Source organism: Bactrocera tryoni, chromosome 1, assembly GCF_016617805.1.
Source record: "Bactrocera tryoni isolate S06 chromosome 1, CSIRO_BtryS06_freeze2, whole genome shotgun sequence".
Classification (NCBI taxonomy): Eukaryota; Metazoa; Arthropoda; class Insecta; order Diptera; family Tephritidae; genus Bactrocera; species Bactrocera tryoni.
This window is the reverse complement of record NC_052499.1, coordinates 79,240,709-79,256,279: the sequence shown is the minus strand read 5'-3', so window position 1 is coordinate 79,256,279 and position 15,571 is coordinate 79,240,709. Positions and strand designations below refer to the sequence as shown.

Genomic DNA, 15,571 nt, shown 5'->3' with positions numbered 1-15,571 from the left:
TTTACTACTACTAAGTCTTAAAATGCAGTTAAATTATACTACATCAAATTTTGTATCATTAAATTTAAAAGTTTAGTCAGAACAAAAATCTAGAAAATTCGCTTTTTTCGGCCTTCTAACTGTATAAACCGCTTAATAAATAAATTAATTAAAATTGTACTATATAAAAGTATTTAATGTAGGTTAATAACTAGCGATTCATTTAAAAAAAAATTTGCGTTTTTTTTCATACCACAGCCCATCTCCAAGTCGACCTCCAAAACAGAGAGTCTTGCGGTGAGAAAGATTTGTCTGCTTAAAATTATCTCAGATCCAAACATCAAAAAAAATATTATTACAATATTTTGAGAGTACCTTAAAAAATCGAAATTTTGCCAAAAACTTTATTCCTTCGATCATTGATTGACAAATATATTCTAGAAAGTGCAGCTGGACCATTAGCTATTGCGGGGAAGTTTTTTCTCACTGAAAACAATGTTTAGAAAACGTGTCTAAGGTTGTTGAAACCGAGTACGCTTCTATTTCCGAAGTAATTTCCGGGATCGCTTTCAAATTTACGGAGAACATGTCTGTTGCCGTTTAAATTTCGGAATGTGGCCTAGTATTACATTTTTTTTACTTTTTTGACATACTTACTAAAAAAATTTTGACAAACGAGCATTATATGAGTTATTTACAGTGACTAAAAATATTCATCTTGGCTAAAAAATCAAATTAAACTTGAAGATTTTCGCGCGGCCCGGTGTTTGTCGATGGTCTGGTGAACTCGAGCGAGGGCGTAGATCATTCCAAGGCAAATATTGTAAGGGTCGTGGCCTCTGAGCCAGAAAGTAAACAGCGTCTGACCACATATATGACACTCTTCACCACGACAATGCGAGCTCTCACAAAGCGACTGAGACAGCTGCATTTTTGAGCAATCAAACTTTAAATTTGATGACTCATCTACCGTATAAATCTGAATTTGCTCTAATGGCTTCTTTTTATTCCCGAACGGAAAAAATAAACAATGAAGTCAACGTTTTTTGACACCTAAACAGGCAGTTGATGCATTCAAAACTGATGTTTTGGAGATACCTCCTTCTGAATGGCTAATGTGTTTCGACAATTCGTTCAAACGCTTGCAAAAGTGTATATACAAGTATTAGTAGAGAATGTAGTCATAATTCATTAATTAACTCTTTATTTATTTATTTGATATCTAGTGGTTTGGGTCTAAAAATTGTTAAGAATGCAGTTTGTTCCTTGAAACTTGAAACTGTACGGTGCTAAAAAATAAATAATTTATTACTACACGTTATTCTAAAGTAGCCTCTGTGTTGCCTCAAAAAGCATATTTAGATCCTCCACACATATTTGGAAACACTGTCGTCTATGTTTTTAATATTTTCTTACATCAATTGACATTATCAAATTTTTATCATGAGGTGCGTACTAAAAATTTTAATGATCATCACCTAATATTACCCAGGATGCTTATAACTGCTTTTGGGAATTCAAACGACAAAACTTACGCGATTGATTTTCACTTTCTTTTTGGGAGGAAATAAGATAAAAATCAATCAAAATCACGGACTTCACTAAAGATCATAAATATAACTACAGAATTTTCAAAAATATCTAATTAATACATATGACGATAGAGACATATAAACTATTTCCGTAGAAACAGAAATTTTCCGATGCATCATTGGAAATCAAAAGCCACCTTCAAATCTTCCCACGACAATCTTCAACTTTTAAGAAAAATTCCCAATTTATGAAATAAACATATCTGCTGCATTTGCTTGAGGATTAAAATACTTTATTCAACATTTGATTCAAAAGTTTTAACTTGAAATAAATATAATAATTTTCACATTAGAAAATATTTTCCAAAATCTACTTTGTACTTTGAAACAAACTTGTATGTGAACTGATATGAACTAAAATAAACTTTCATGCAAACAAAGATAAGCACATGCACTGGCAATAGTTATAGTTTACTGGACAGGCAGAATCTGTTACACTTATGTAAGTAAGTATGTATGTTGCCAGAAGAAAGTAGTTTGCTTTTATTAGAATTTTGTTCAACCCAATTCCTAGGGCGCACACAAATACTAATTAATGCTAAAGTAAACATTGTAATTGTAACCTTTGAAGCCTTTATCACATTAGAAAGTCATTTCACTTTGCAACATAAAGTTGCATAAAACTTTTGTTTAATATTATTTCCAATTATTTAAGTTATTTTGCTGGAGGCATTTGCAAAAATGTTAATTTCCACTACATATAAAGGGACTGTAAGATGCTTCACTTGTATAAAACAAAGACCAAGACTCAAATATTTAAATTTTACTAACACAACTTTACAACTACTTATGTATATACACAACACACAACATACTCGCATATATACAAAGCACTCACACACTCTTAGGTATAATAAGATGGCAACATTGACTGCCTTGCCAATTACTTGATGCTATCAACTATGAAATCCGATCTAATGTAAACAAAGACTTCTCCAACATTCATCGGCACAGCCATACTTGCCAGTCTGTACTTTTAGATTTACGACTGCTCCCATGGGAACGACACACCCACGGCCGCGTCTCATTACGCTCCAATACCCAAGCCTTCATGCTCTTTGATTACTTCTAATAACCGCACTCGAGAAGAGTTATTGCCACGATTTTCGCTTGTAATAACATTTCATTGCGTTTGTTGGCCAATAAATTGCCAAATTAAACTCATCGGTTGTGAATTTGGTGGCCAAAATGAAAAGACAATTTATCTACTAAATGTGTTGGCGAGACAAAGCCATTTTTCAGTGGAATTTCGGGTAATTATTATGGCTGGTGGCAGTTTAAGCGGGACGCAGCTACCAACTACCACACCCACAGTACAACAACAAATTTTTTTGCGAACTACAATTGTATACTCCATCTGTATAGGGTATATGCAGCAGCAATGAGCAATAACGCGAAAAGCGTTGATGGAAACATTTCACAGACTCTCGCTTGTCAATCACTCAGGCGCAACAAAAGCCTCTTTCCACACAGAAACTAAAAAAGCGCAGTTCATTTTTTAAAAAAGTGTTTCACGGCTTTTTTGGATTGTGTATTCAAGTTCACACTGAGCGAAAACAACATAAACAACATGCCAAAAGCGCACAAATATCATGCCCACCTGGCCCAACTTGCCACTGTCACCAAAGGCGGGGACAGCCGCTGCTGACTGTGGGCCAGCGGTTGCCACCAGCCGTCAGTTGCCAGTCAGCGCTCAGCAACCATCAACTGACAACAACCACATCAATGACTGCTGGCAACAGAACCTGTTGCTCTTAGCGTTTTGTAATTTGCCTTTCAGCATTTTAGCTTTGTTGACTTCAAAGCTAATTGCAAAGCTTTGCGCGCCAAAGCTTGTTAGCTGTTCTTATTTTGTGGTGATTACAACTATACATCATGAGTCTCGCTAGTCGTCAAAGCGCCATAAATGAATCAACAATTCGTTAGCGGCTGGCGTGGCATCATTACACAGATAATTACTAGAAAACGATCAAATCAGAAAGAGGAATAGAGAGATATAAGAATTTTCATATACATTTATATGAGGTACCTTAGAACCCCTGAAAGCCCTCTTAGTTCCAATAGATTGAAATTTTCAAGCAACATGAGAAAATGTCCACTTCGGCTGCACAGAAGCAAAAATTTTTTTTAGAGGTTAATTTTAATAGCATTACATTGTATAAAAAGTTCTCTATCTTTCGGTCAGTTTGTATGGCTATTTGCTGTAATTCTCCGATCTAAAGAGTCTCTTCGGAGGTTGCAGTGTTGTCAAATTCCATGAGGACTTCTTAGAAGAGGGATGTCAATCAAACCAGGAGCCAAGCAACGTCTAGAGGTCTTATTATTGATCAAGCGAGATCACGCACAGTCAAGATAAAATCCCTTCAGATCATACTAGAGCGTTAGCGAAGTCAAGCTTAAGGTCAAAAGAGGTCTAACTAGGAGTTAAGCGAGGTCAAGTTGGAGTAATGCGAAGTCAAACCTTTTCTATACTGGAAGGAACTATATTCAATTGGTTCAAGATTAGTTTTTCCTCGTCTCATCACTGTTCCAACTAATACTGGCATTAACAATATGAACCTCTGAGTTCTTCCTTTAGGAATCGCCTTGAAGTTAATGGTCCTTCCATTTGTTTGTTAATAAATCGTAAAGTTAGTATAGTTATTGTTAGCGAGATGTATCTATTGAAATGTTTTATTCCTGTGAAAGTACATTCGATGCCATTATGTATATAACTCGATTTCTTTCGCATGGCCACCACGGTTACGCTTGCAGAAGTCCAGACACTTCACCCAATTTTGGACGGTTTTCAAGCATAAATCCGCCGATACTGCTACAATTTCACGTTCGATATTCATACCAAGTTCATCAACCGTCGCTGGCCCTACAGGAAATAGTCGAACGGTGTCAAGTGACCGGTGACCGAGGCGACCAATTGACTAGACATTTCGCTGTGTGGCTTGTGGCGCCTTCCTGTTGGAACCACATATTGTCCAACTCCATATCACAAAATTCGAGGCAGAAATATTCGGTTATCATTGAGCGATGCCGATTCGCTTTCACAGTAACGTGCCGGTCTTGATCATCACGGAAGAAGTACGGTCCAATGACGCCGCCGGTTCATAAACCGCAACAAACCGTAATTTCTTCGGGATGTAATGGTGACTCAGGGATTGCCAATAACACCAATAACGCATATTTTGCTTATTGACAAAGCCATTCAGCCAGAAATGAGTCTCGCAGACGTCACAGAGATGCCCACTGCTCGAGACAGACGTGTGAGAAGCTGATTTGGATCTTCCTCAATCTATGCGCTAGCGGCAGCAATATTCTCGGCACTACGGCACTTCTTTGTCTCACTGGCACGTGAACATTTTTACTGTGCCTGTGGATTCAAATTTTTCCATTTGACCCTCAATTGTTGATCTGATGAGACGATTATAACGCCCATAAATTGGACGTAGCGCTCTTAAAGTTGAGGCCACTGACTCCGATTTCGGTAGTAAATTTTAATAATTTTGACTTGTTGTTGGATCATATGTATGTCTTTACATAATGAAATGGCAAACTTTACTGAAACAAAATGTTAAAAGAGCGGCAAAAAATATGGCGTCGTTTGCTGTCCCTATTGGTCTACTTTTGTAGCGTCTCTATTAAAAAAAAACGTTATATACTCTAGAATGAACAATAAGTGTCAGTCTATCTTGATCGAGACATATAATACAGCAAGAGTCATTAATATGTCCAATACAAGTTCACTGGAAATAGAATATCCTTCAACTCCGTTCTGCTATTTATATACTTGCCTCTATGACAACATTAAAATTTCCTGCTCGTGTTGGCAATTATAGTTATTTGCTCGCAATTAAATTAATTATTTGCTGTCATCAGTTTATTGCTTTCTGCTATGCACTGCCTTGCCACAGGCATTGCGCGTTCTCCGTAGCAATATCATGTATTGACTACATATAGTATATCTTATATTCAATGTCATATATATGTATATATTATTCAAATGTACATATATACCATATGCATATGTATGTACAAATGTTATTTTTATGTAGCGAAACTTCCTATTTTCCTGTTGTCGCTGCAAGTATTTGGTCACAATACCGTTGAATGGCACCTTAATGGGCATCACAGTGCCTTTGAATATTGAAATAGCCAAAGTAACAAAGTAATTGATTCTCAGCACGCTGCCAACCACTTGTTTTTATTGCTTTTATAATGTCTTCCCTAATTCATTTCTATACAATGTTGAGTGTGTTTGTTGCGACATTCAATTTATTTTCCACGTGATTTCAGTGCTGCTTCCATTTGCTTCTTCTGGCTGCTGAATGCCACCTCAAAATCACATTAACTTACAAATGTTGCATGTAAATATTTTTCTTTCTTATTTATTTTGGTATATATGTAGGTTTGCTGGTATGTTTGCTTAGCAATTTATGTTCGCGCGATTTAATTTTAATTACGCCATTAAATATGTTGTGCCAATCTGTTAATTGTCTCTAGCGCTTAACAACCTAGATTAATTGCTTCAGATGGCTAAAAAGTTTTAATTTATATAATGGCGTTTCCATTAACAAAGACCTTTAAAAGCAATGTTTTTCTTTCATTATTTCTTTCACCGCAATTTAGTGGAGAAATTCTTGGTAAAAAAATCGACTGCAAAGCGTTCCACGAGAATTTGTTCCACAAATTCTGGGATTAATTCAGTGTTCGTATACCTAAGTATGTATGTATCTACACATGTATTTACTTATTCAATAATTAACTAAAATGCAATAACAAAGTTAAATCTCTTTTAAAGTAAATTACCTTTTTTAAGTCTACAGGAGAAAGAAAAAACGATATAATATTGATTAAGAGAAATTTTAAATTCTAATATATAACTTAGTTAAGAAAGCAATAATTTTTTTATAATATTAATCACGAATCTAATATGAATACAGACAATGGCAGTGCTCATATTATTGAATTGGAAAATGCTGCTGAAGATTTCATTTTACCGGTTGATAACCAGATACATACTTCAAATAGTATTTTAAATCATTTTCCAAAGCGTATTATAAGGGGTGATCCATTTCGAAGTTTCCTACTTAAAAAAAAAAAACATAGAAACTTCAAATTTAATGAGGAATATTTATTATCATTCCAAAGAACAGTCTGTGGCAACTGCTGGCAAGCGTTGGATTTCGAGGCGGACATTGCTGGTTCCAAGATAGACGAAATTATCTACGACTTCGAAGTTATGAAAGTCAACAGTGACGTGGGAGACTAGTCGCGAGTGTGATGACTGTTTGTTTGATGATAGGACATATTTCGTCTTGCACTCGTTCACAACCAGTTCCATTTGCTTCGCTTCTTCCAAACTGGAGAAAGCAGGACCAACCGCGCGGTTGTTACAGCCAATGATATCGATGTCATCGGCGTGCGCCAGCAGTTGTACACTATTTTAGGAGACTGTACTTTCTCGATTTAAGATGATTGAAGAAGTCGCACGATAGCGAGTTGCCTTGTCTGAAACCTCGTTTGGTATCGAACGACTCGGAGGGGTCCTTCTCGATCCGGACGGAGGTTTTGGTATTGCTCAACGTCAGTTTACACTGCCGCATTAGTTTTGCCATATGCCGGCCATATTCTACAAAGAAGTTGATGTATGCTCCTTATCAGTTCTTCGCCGTCACTTTGTTGTTCTTCAGGCGGGCAATTGCTATTCGAACTTCTTCATGGTCAGGCAATGAAACGTCTGCTTCATCGTCATCGATTGTAGAATCGGGTTCGCCTTCTTCTTGAGAAGTGTTCCCTCCATCTTTTTAGTATTTTCTGGGCATTGGTTACTAGATCATTTCTGAGGGTTCTACAAGAGTATGCTCCGGTCTTGAAATCTTCTGTTCGTCGGCGCATCTTTTCGTAGAATTTTCAAGCATTACCCCTGTCGACCAGCTTATAAAGCTCTTCATACTCACGTATTTCGGCCTTTCTCTGTTTCTGTCTGCAAATGCGTCTCGCTTACTTCTTCAACTCTCGATATCTATCCCATCCCGCACGTGTTGTGGTCGATTGTAACGTTGCGAGGTAGTCAGCCTGCTTTTTCTTTGCTGCTACACTGCACTCCTCATCGGACCAGCTGTTCTTTTGCTTTTTCCGAAAGCCAATGGCTTCCATTGCAGCTGTACTTAATGCCGTCCCACAGTTTCCTTATACCGAGTTGCCGACGAGTGCTCTCGGAGAGCAGGAGTAAAAATCGAATAGAAAATCGTCCGAATGTCGAACCTTCCTTGTGTTTGTTGACGTGCGTGCGGCGTGAGGTGTGTATCTTGGCTCGAACAAGATAGTGATCCGCGTCAATGTTAGGACCTCGGTGTATACGCACATCTAAAACACTGGAGACGTGTCATCTATCTATCACAACATGATCAATCTGATTGGTGGCTTTTCGATCCGGAGACAAATAGGTAACTTGATTAATTTTCTTATGCTGGCATCTAGTACGACAGATAAACATATTTCGGTCGCCGGCGAAGTCGATCAGCATCATCACATTCGAGGATGTTTCATCATGGAGGCTGAATTTATCGTTCGTTGTACCAAAGATACCTTCTTTACCCACCCTGGCGTTAAAGTCGCCAAGCACCTTATGACATCGTGGAGGGGGCAGCACTCATAAGTGTAGTCCAAGCGCTTAAAGAAGTCATCTTTGGTCACATTGCCTTTCTTTTCCGTCGAGGTGTGAGCGCAAATCAGCGATATACTGGAGAACTTCGCTTTGATGCCGGTTGTGGATAGATGTTCATTCACCGTTTACTCTAAATTAGAACGCATGATTACGTTTTATAAGATTATTCATAAATGTTGCCTCAATATTCAAAGAATGCGGCGAACACCTTATAAACAATGAGAGAGATTTATAAAGATGTTTTCGAAATAGTATTTTTTACCTTTTTTGCAGTGGGTTTGACAAAAAAAAGCTTAAGTCGTGAGGTCACAAATAAAAAACGGGAATTTGTTTTTCTTTACTTTCTGTGAGAGTATGATTGTTTTAAAACATTATATTGTTCATGACGTAGGGTTTCGATTGAATTGAAATCTTTCATTTTTAATTTTGATCGTTAAAGATTATTTTTGCATTTCCAGAAGATTTTTTTATTGGAATTACTGTTGTATTTTGCGCGTATATTTCGAAATAAACTCATATAATGTGGTATGTTTTAGTAATATAAGAATTATATCATAAGTTTACGCATACAAAGTTTTCGAGTTCGCAAAAATGCTAATTTCCGACGCCCTTTAAAATCAAACTGCAATGTTTTTTTTCAACAAAGCGCCAGAAACTTAAATTTCCTATATGTCAGCAAGCCCTCGGCATTTCATGAAATATTTTATATATCATCACGAACGCACCTATAACCTCACACATACCCAAATATGGCACTTGCATGTGTGTGTGTTTTTTTTTTAATTTATTGCACGAGAAATATAATATTAAACGCATTTTTATACAAACATATATACATACTTCAATGTTACATATAACTGAAAACAAGAGCGTCCGGGAAGCGCACAACAAAGGCGCACAGGAAATGAGGGTCCACGGACAACGAACGGTATGGCAACTACACAATGGCGTCCCTAAGCGGCAGCGCGCCATATTTTGTAAGAGGCAATCATATTAAATATAAAATTTAATAGGTTTATTCCTGTGATTTTCAACATTTCTGCGGCCTTGCAACCAATGGGCAGCGGTGCTGACGCCGCCAGTTGATGGAGGTTGCGCGCATACGAGTATTTGATCGCAAACTTTATGTGGTGCATGGCATACACTTTCTGTATTTATTGTATGTGCCAGTATGTATATATGATTGGGTGTGGTGTGTCACTGCGTTGACGTTCTGTTGATGACATTTCTCGGGTACATAAACATTTAATGTGGACACATGTACAGCAACAGCCAAAACCCGCTGTGATGGCCGCACGCTGCGTTTGTTGGGTCAAAAAAATATTTGTATGTACATATAGAGATGTGTGGGTTTGGCAAATAGTGATAAAAAAAGTCGTATAAAGTTTGGCTTTCATATGCGTGTCCTAAATATAATTTTTATAACTTTGAACCAAAAACATCTGTGACGTAAATGAGATCGCTTTACTTTCCATTAAAATCATAGCCTCATGAAGGTAAGCGCATAACTCTGTACTTATAACTGGCTACAAACCCATCTAACCCTTTTTACGGTTTTTCTTTTCATTTTCGTTTTCTCATCCCAATCGCTTCGCTTCACTTCATGGCTTTGTCCGCTTCCCGCTTTGTGCGCATTCTATATCCACGTAGATTCGCGCGATATTTATGACAGTCATTTCCTCGAGCTATCAGCTTTTAGTTAGCATGCTTTCTTCCACATGAATTTTAATAATGTTGGCTTGCTGCGCCATCAAGCCGCGACCCTGTTAGTGCTTGACCACAATAAATTATAGCACACTGCCACTTGGCGATGTCTAATGGCTCATGCCTTAAATTTTATCATTTAAATGGATTGAATGATTTGTTGCGCGTTCATGTTTACGATTGCTCTATACGAATGCAAATAAATATATAACTAATTGCTATGAGCCTGAAATATATATGAATAAATATATCCATTTATATGGTTATATTTGAGAGTCGCTTATGTCGATTGATATTTTTTATCAAGTCAATATTTTAAAACACTTACTTAGTGTTCACTTTCTAATTAATCCTTAGTTTTCGATAAGATTTTTTAATATAGAAGCATTTGCTTCGAAATAATTCTCGGTTACGCCTTCATTGTCGAAAAATTTCTTTCCAGCAATCATTTCCTACGGTCTGATCTCCAGAAAGTCCTATAAGAAATGGTAAGTGGCGACGAGGAAATTTTTCTGCTTAAAATGATTTAAAGTTCAATAAACAATTAGTATAGCAATAAGTAAATACAGGTTATTAACGAAGGACTAATCAAAACTTTGACTCTTGACAAAATGTTGGTGTCCCGAAATAAGTCGATTTTGATGAATAAATTTTCATTTCAGAGTGGCTTTAAATATCGAAATTGTTCTCCTAACAAATATATTTGAGAATGCGGCATGACGTTTTCCAATCGATCAATCCATCGGCTATGGGGAAGATTTCCTCTCAGGCTCAGCAAACTGCGTTTCGAGAAAAAATGTTTAAAATTTTGGAAGCCGATTGCACTAAGTTAAATAATTCGTATAAATATTTTCATATCTCCAAAACTATTTGACGCGTCAACTTCTCATTTTCGTTGAAAATTTATTTTCGAAACATTCGAAATATGGAAAAAATCGACTTGACTTGAAATTCTCAAGTGGATATAATAGAGTTTTTCTTTACCCAAGTAATAATGGACATAATTTTCAATACTTTTTTATATAACACAAAAGGTTAAATGAGTATTATTCCCCACTCCTAACATACCACATCAACTCCAACTCACAACACTGACACGCAACTTCACCACACTCACCATATCATCACTTAGCATCCACATCGGAGCACCACATATAAGCACCCACACAAGAACAGCACCACGATGACGCTACAAAACTCACCGCACTGGATGCTTGGAAAAAAAGAAATAAAGGGAATTGATGCAGTGATCACAGGTTCCTCCCATCGTCAGCAAATTAACACGAACGTTAGTTCGTTCGAAACGCACTCGGTCTATTTATAAGTATAATAATATATTGTAAATCATTATAAATATGTCTGTGTGTTTGGAATGGAGGTCTAATGTTCTTGGCCAGTTAGATGAAGGACGTTTACAGCAAATGCTCCGAGTCTCAAGAAATGAATTTACGTTGCTATTGTCCTTGATCATAGATAGAGTATGGTTTAACAACGCGCAATCCATCAGGCAATTTTCGGTAGATCTACAGCTAGTTATGACCTTATTCCGTTTGGGTTCATCGGATGAAAATGCGGCGATTCGGAAAGTAGCTCTCTATTGGGAATAGTAGATAATGAAATGTCCGAATGGACGAAAATACTCCAGCTCGTAAAGTATTCGACGCTGTACCCGCCGGGGTAAGCAGAGGAAGAGGAAGACCTCCACTCCATTGGAAGGACCAGGTGGAGAAGGACTTGGCTACGCTTGGAATATCCAATTGGCGCCACGGGTCCCCGGGCGCTACGTCTTGGGGGCGGCAAAACGATCTTCGCTTTTTTTTATAACTCCAATTCGGGCAAAATTCCTGAAAATTGTGTCAAAAGTGTACAAGATATATTTAGGGCGAAAATGGGCTTTTTTATGGCTTTTAATAAGATGTGTTGTAAATTTACTATCAGTTTCCTCAAAAACCGTATTGTGAGAATTTTGGAACTTCAGAATTTGCATGGCCTTCCTAAATTTTATATACTTAATATCGAAAATATTTAGGTAGGTAGATAAAGGGGGGCGGCAGAACATCCTTGGCACCGGGCGCCCGAAGCTGTAAATACGCCACTGTTGGTAAGCAATAAAACATGAATTATTAAAGAAAATTATCTACAACAAATTTGCAATATTAATATTCTACTAACCTTCGATGGTTCTACCATCCGTCTCCTCTTAAACCAGTTAGGCCGAGCCAGTCATTAGATTTTTGTTATTGCGGCTTCAATTTCCGGACCTTCCACTTCACCAATTCCCATGTAAAATTCGCTTATAAAAAAATTGCATTCATTTTTATTAAAAACTGTAATAAATCTTTATCTATATATATAAAAATGAAACCCGTTTTCCGTTGTCACGATCGTTGAGTATGTATTATACCACGTGCATTCCAAAAGACTGATGTCATAACCTTTTCCACCGCCTTTTTCGTTTTTCCACGCCTGACAACCGGTTCATCAGGTTCATCATGTGCAGTCCACTACAATGACTGTCGATTGGACTCCAGTGGGAAATGATGGAGCTACATATGTTTCTATCACTGACGAAAAATTTTCGGCTTTTAAACACTTCACATAATCAGTTATTCGTTGTTTTTGTTGGATTATGAACTTGCGAGGCACCATGTACTTTACTCATTTCGCCTGTTTCCAGCTTCGCAAATTTTTTTTCAACGGTGGATTTCCCTGAGCCCAAATTCAACAGTATTTTCCCCAAAAAGCCAAATACTTTATAAACACACTAAATGCTTTATGATCCATTTTTTTGTAAACTAACACAAGTTGCTTCACAAAATATTATATCTCAATAACTAATAGTTATAATCCAACTAATAGAAATCATATAGATAGGTAGTAGTATTATCTATGTATCAGCCACAGTGAAGCGTGGACGGGTCCTCTCGTAATTAAATAGAAATTACAAAAACTTTTTAAAACTTACCTCCCAACAGTTTAAAGCGAAATATGTCTTTACGTACATTCTTTTGTACATACATATAAATATTTACATATGCAATCTATAATCGCTTAATTCTTCAAGATATGAGTGCTTTTGTATAAGTAAATTAAATCGTTAAACAAATGCATATTTATAACCAACGACAAAAAACTCGTAATCGCACCGCTTGGTGCTTGGACAGCGCTGAGTGATGTGGGTAGCGTGGCCGAGCGGTCTAAGGCGCTGGTTTAAGGCACCAGTCTCTTCGGGGGCGTGGGTTCGAATCCCACCGCTGCCAAATGGACTTTTTGTATATTTTATTAATTTTATAGTGGTTTATTTTTCACTATATATATATTTATAAATAGAAACATACGCATTCAGAAAATCCTTGATTTTATTAATATCAACGCTGACGCACTGTGGTGAACATAATGCTTTTCTTATCTAAAATAATAATAGAACTTTGCAACTTTAATTTAGCAAAAGATACCGTAGTACTCCCTTTATTTTACATTTTTATATCAAATTTTTATATTATATTAAATATATTATATTAGATCCACAAATTAATACAAATTAAACTTTAATACAATTTTCACGCAATAAAATGCTGATTATTTGCCAAAATATTTTATTTCTTATTAGTTAAATCACTTCAGCAGCTTACTTCACTTATCTGAAATCTCACGCGTTGCCAACCTCACCCTCAAAACGCATAAACTGCAAAAATAACGGATGAAATGGCTCAACTAGCCACCTTCAAATAAGCAAAGCAAGCAAAACGGTAAGCGTTACATAGTTTTGAAAGGAAAGCAAAGCAACTCCTTGCTCTGAGCACTCTCAACCGCACAATGAGCCTAATAGAAATAAGGCTAGAAAATGATTGCAAACATTGTCGGAAGGAAGCTCACAAGCAAAGTGCATTATTTCGCCCAGCAATATGCGCCCAGGTCAGCCGGCTAGTAGAGCGAAAGGAGAAGCCGAAGAAAGTGCAGGTCACAGCGACAGGCAATCAGCAATGCAACCTTGCAAAAGGCGAAACCTGTGCTGTGCTGCAGTTATAACGCTGCCGGAACGCATAAACTTCTTCTCTTTATAGCCCGAACATGAGCTTAAAATTTCCAAGTAGCTGCAGCTGCACCGCCTTTCGCCAACGTCAAGGTAGAGTGGCTTTCCCTGCTTTTTTAATCTCAAATGTGCAACGGCCATGTGCGCTGTCAACCATGCGAAGCGCTAGATATGCGAATATTTACAAGCATATAAAAGCAACTCAACTTGAACATTTTATGGCTGAACAGGTTGAAGTTGCAAGTTAAAGTTTAAATTGATTGAATTGGGCACGCTCAGCATATGGTCTGTGGAATAATTTTAACGGTTTACGCAACATGTTCATTTGAAGTGTTACAAATTATTTGTAATATTGATAAACACTAATATTAGGTAGTCGAAAAAGTCAGGGCTATATGGTGGATGCTTCAAAACATCCCAGCTAAGCTCCCCCAATTTTTGCCGAGCCATCAAAGATGTGTGTTGTCTAGCGTTGTTCTAATGGAAGACGAAGCTCTTGCTGTTGATCAGTTCAGGCCGTTTTTTTAGATTGCTTGTTTCAATCTCATCAGTTGTTGACAGTAAAATGTAGAAGCAATCATTCGACCAGGCTGGAGCAGCCCATAGTGGATGACTACTTTCCAATCCCACAAAACACTCAGCATAACCTTTCGAGGTGTCAATCCTGGCTTTGCGACCATTTATTGGGATTCACTACGCTTGGACCATGATCTTTTTTGCACATTTGAACTAGTTTTCATCTCCTGTTACAATTCGATTCCGAAATGGTTCGATTTCATTTGGTTTCAGCAAAGAGCAGCAGATGTTAATAATGTTCGGTCCACTAAAGTTTTCACAGACAATTTATGTGATACACAAACATCAAGCTCCTTTTTATAGCCATCCTTTTATAAATGGTTCAAAACCGTTTGATAATGTGTGTAAGTTTCTTAGCGATGTCGTGACTGCTAATGTGACGGTCCTGGTCAATCTCTTGCATAATTTCATCAACTTTTTCAACGATGGGTGGACCAGAGCGAGGTGCATCTTTCACATCGAAATTTCCAGAACGGAAGCGAACGAACCTTTGTTGTGCTGCACGAACTGACAAAGCATCGTCTACGTAAACTTCACAAATTTCATGGTGGCTTGCGTGGCATTCTTTCTCCGTTTCTTATTCAAAAATTTCAAATATAGCGAATCTCTTCATTATTTTCACTCATTTTTGAACAGCTGTAACCTTTTTTCAACTTTCCCGAAAATTTAATTTTTTTGGTTAAATGAAGCTTAAAGTCTCACCTTTCAACACTATATGGTATTATAGAATGTGATTGGTAGCACTGGAGATATACAACCAAATAATACGAAAGAACTTTTTTGTCTACCCAATATATATATAACCCTATATATATCTCGATTAGTCTTAGGTAATACATGCAACCGTTAGGTGAACAAAACAAGGATATAAAATTACTAAAAATTGTCTAATTAGTTCTTAATCCAATAATTATACGCGTTAGAAATTTCGTTAATAAACTTGCTTCTCAAATATCCATAGCCACGCTCTCCGCTATGAACTATTTATTATCCGCCGCAAAGCTGCAAGTAAATAAACTGTTTAAG

General features: G+C 37.1%; 1 non-coding gene across 1 annotated transcript; it reads left to right on the top strand.

The window, feature by feature from the left end:
- Positions 1–13,114: 13,114 nt before the first annotated feature.
- Positions 13,115–13,196, top strand: Trnal-aag. Its single transcript has one exon. It is a non-coding gene; the product is annotated as a tRNA-Leu (tRNA).
- Positions 13,197–15,571: the final 2,375 nt, after the last annotated feature.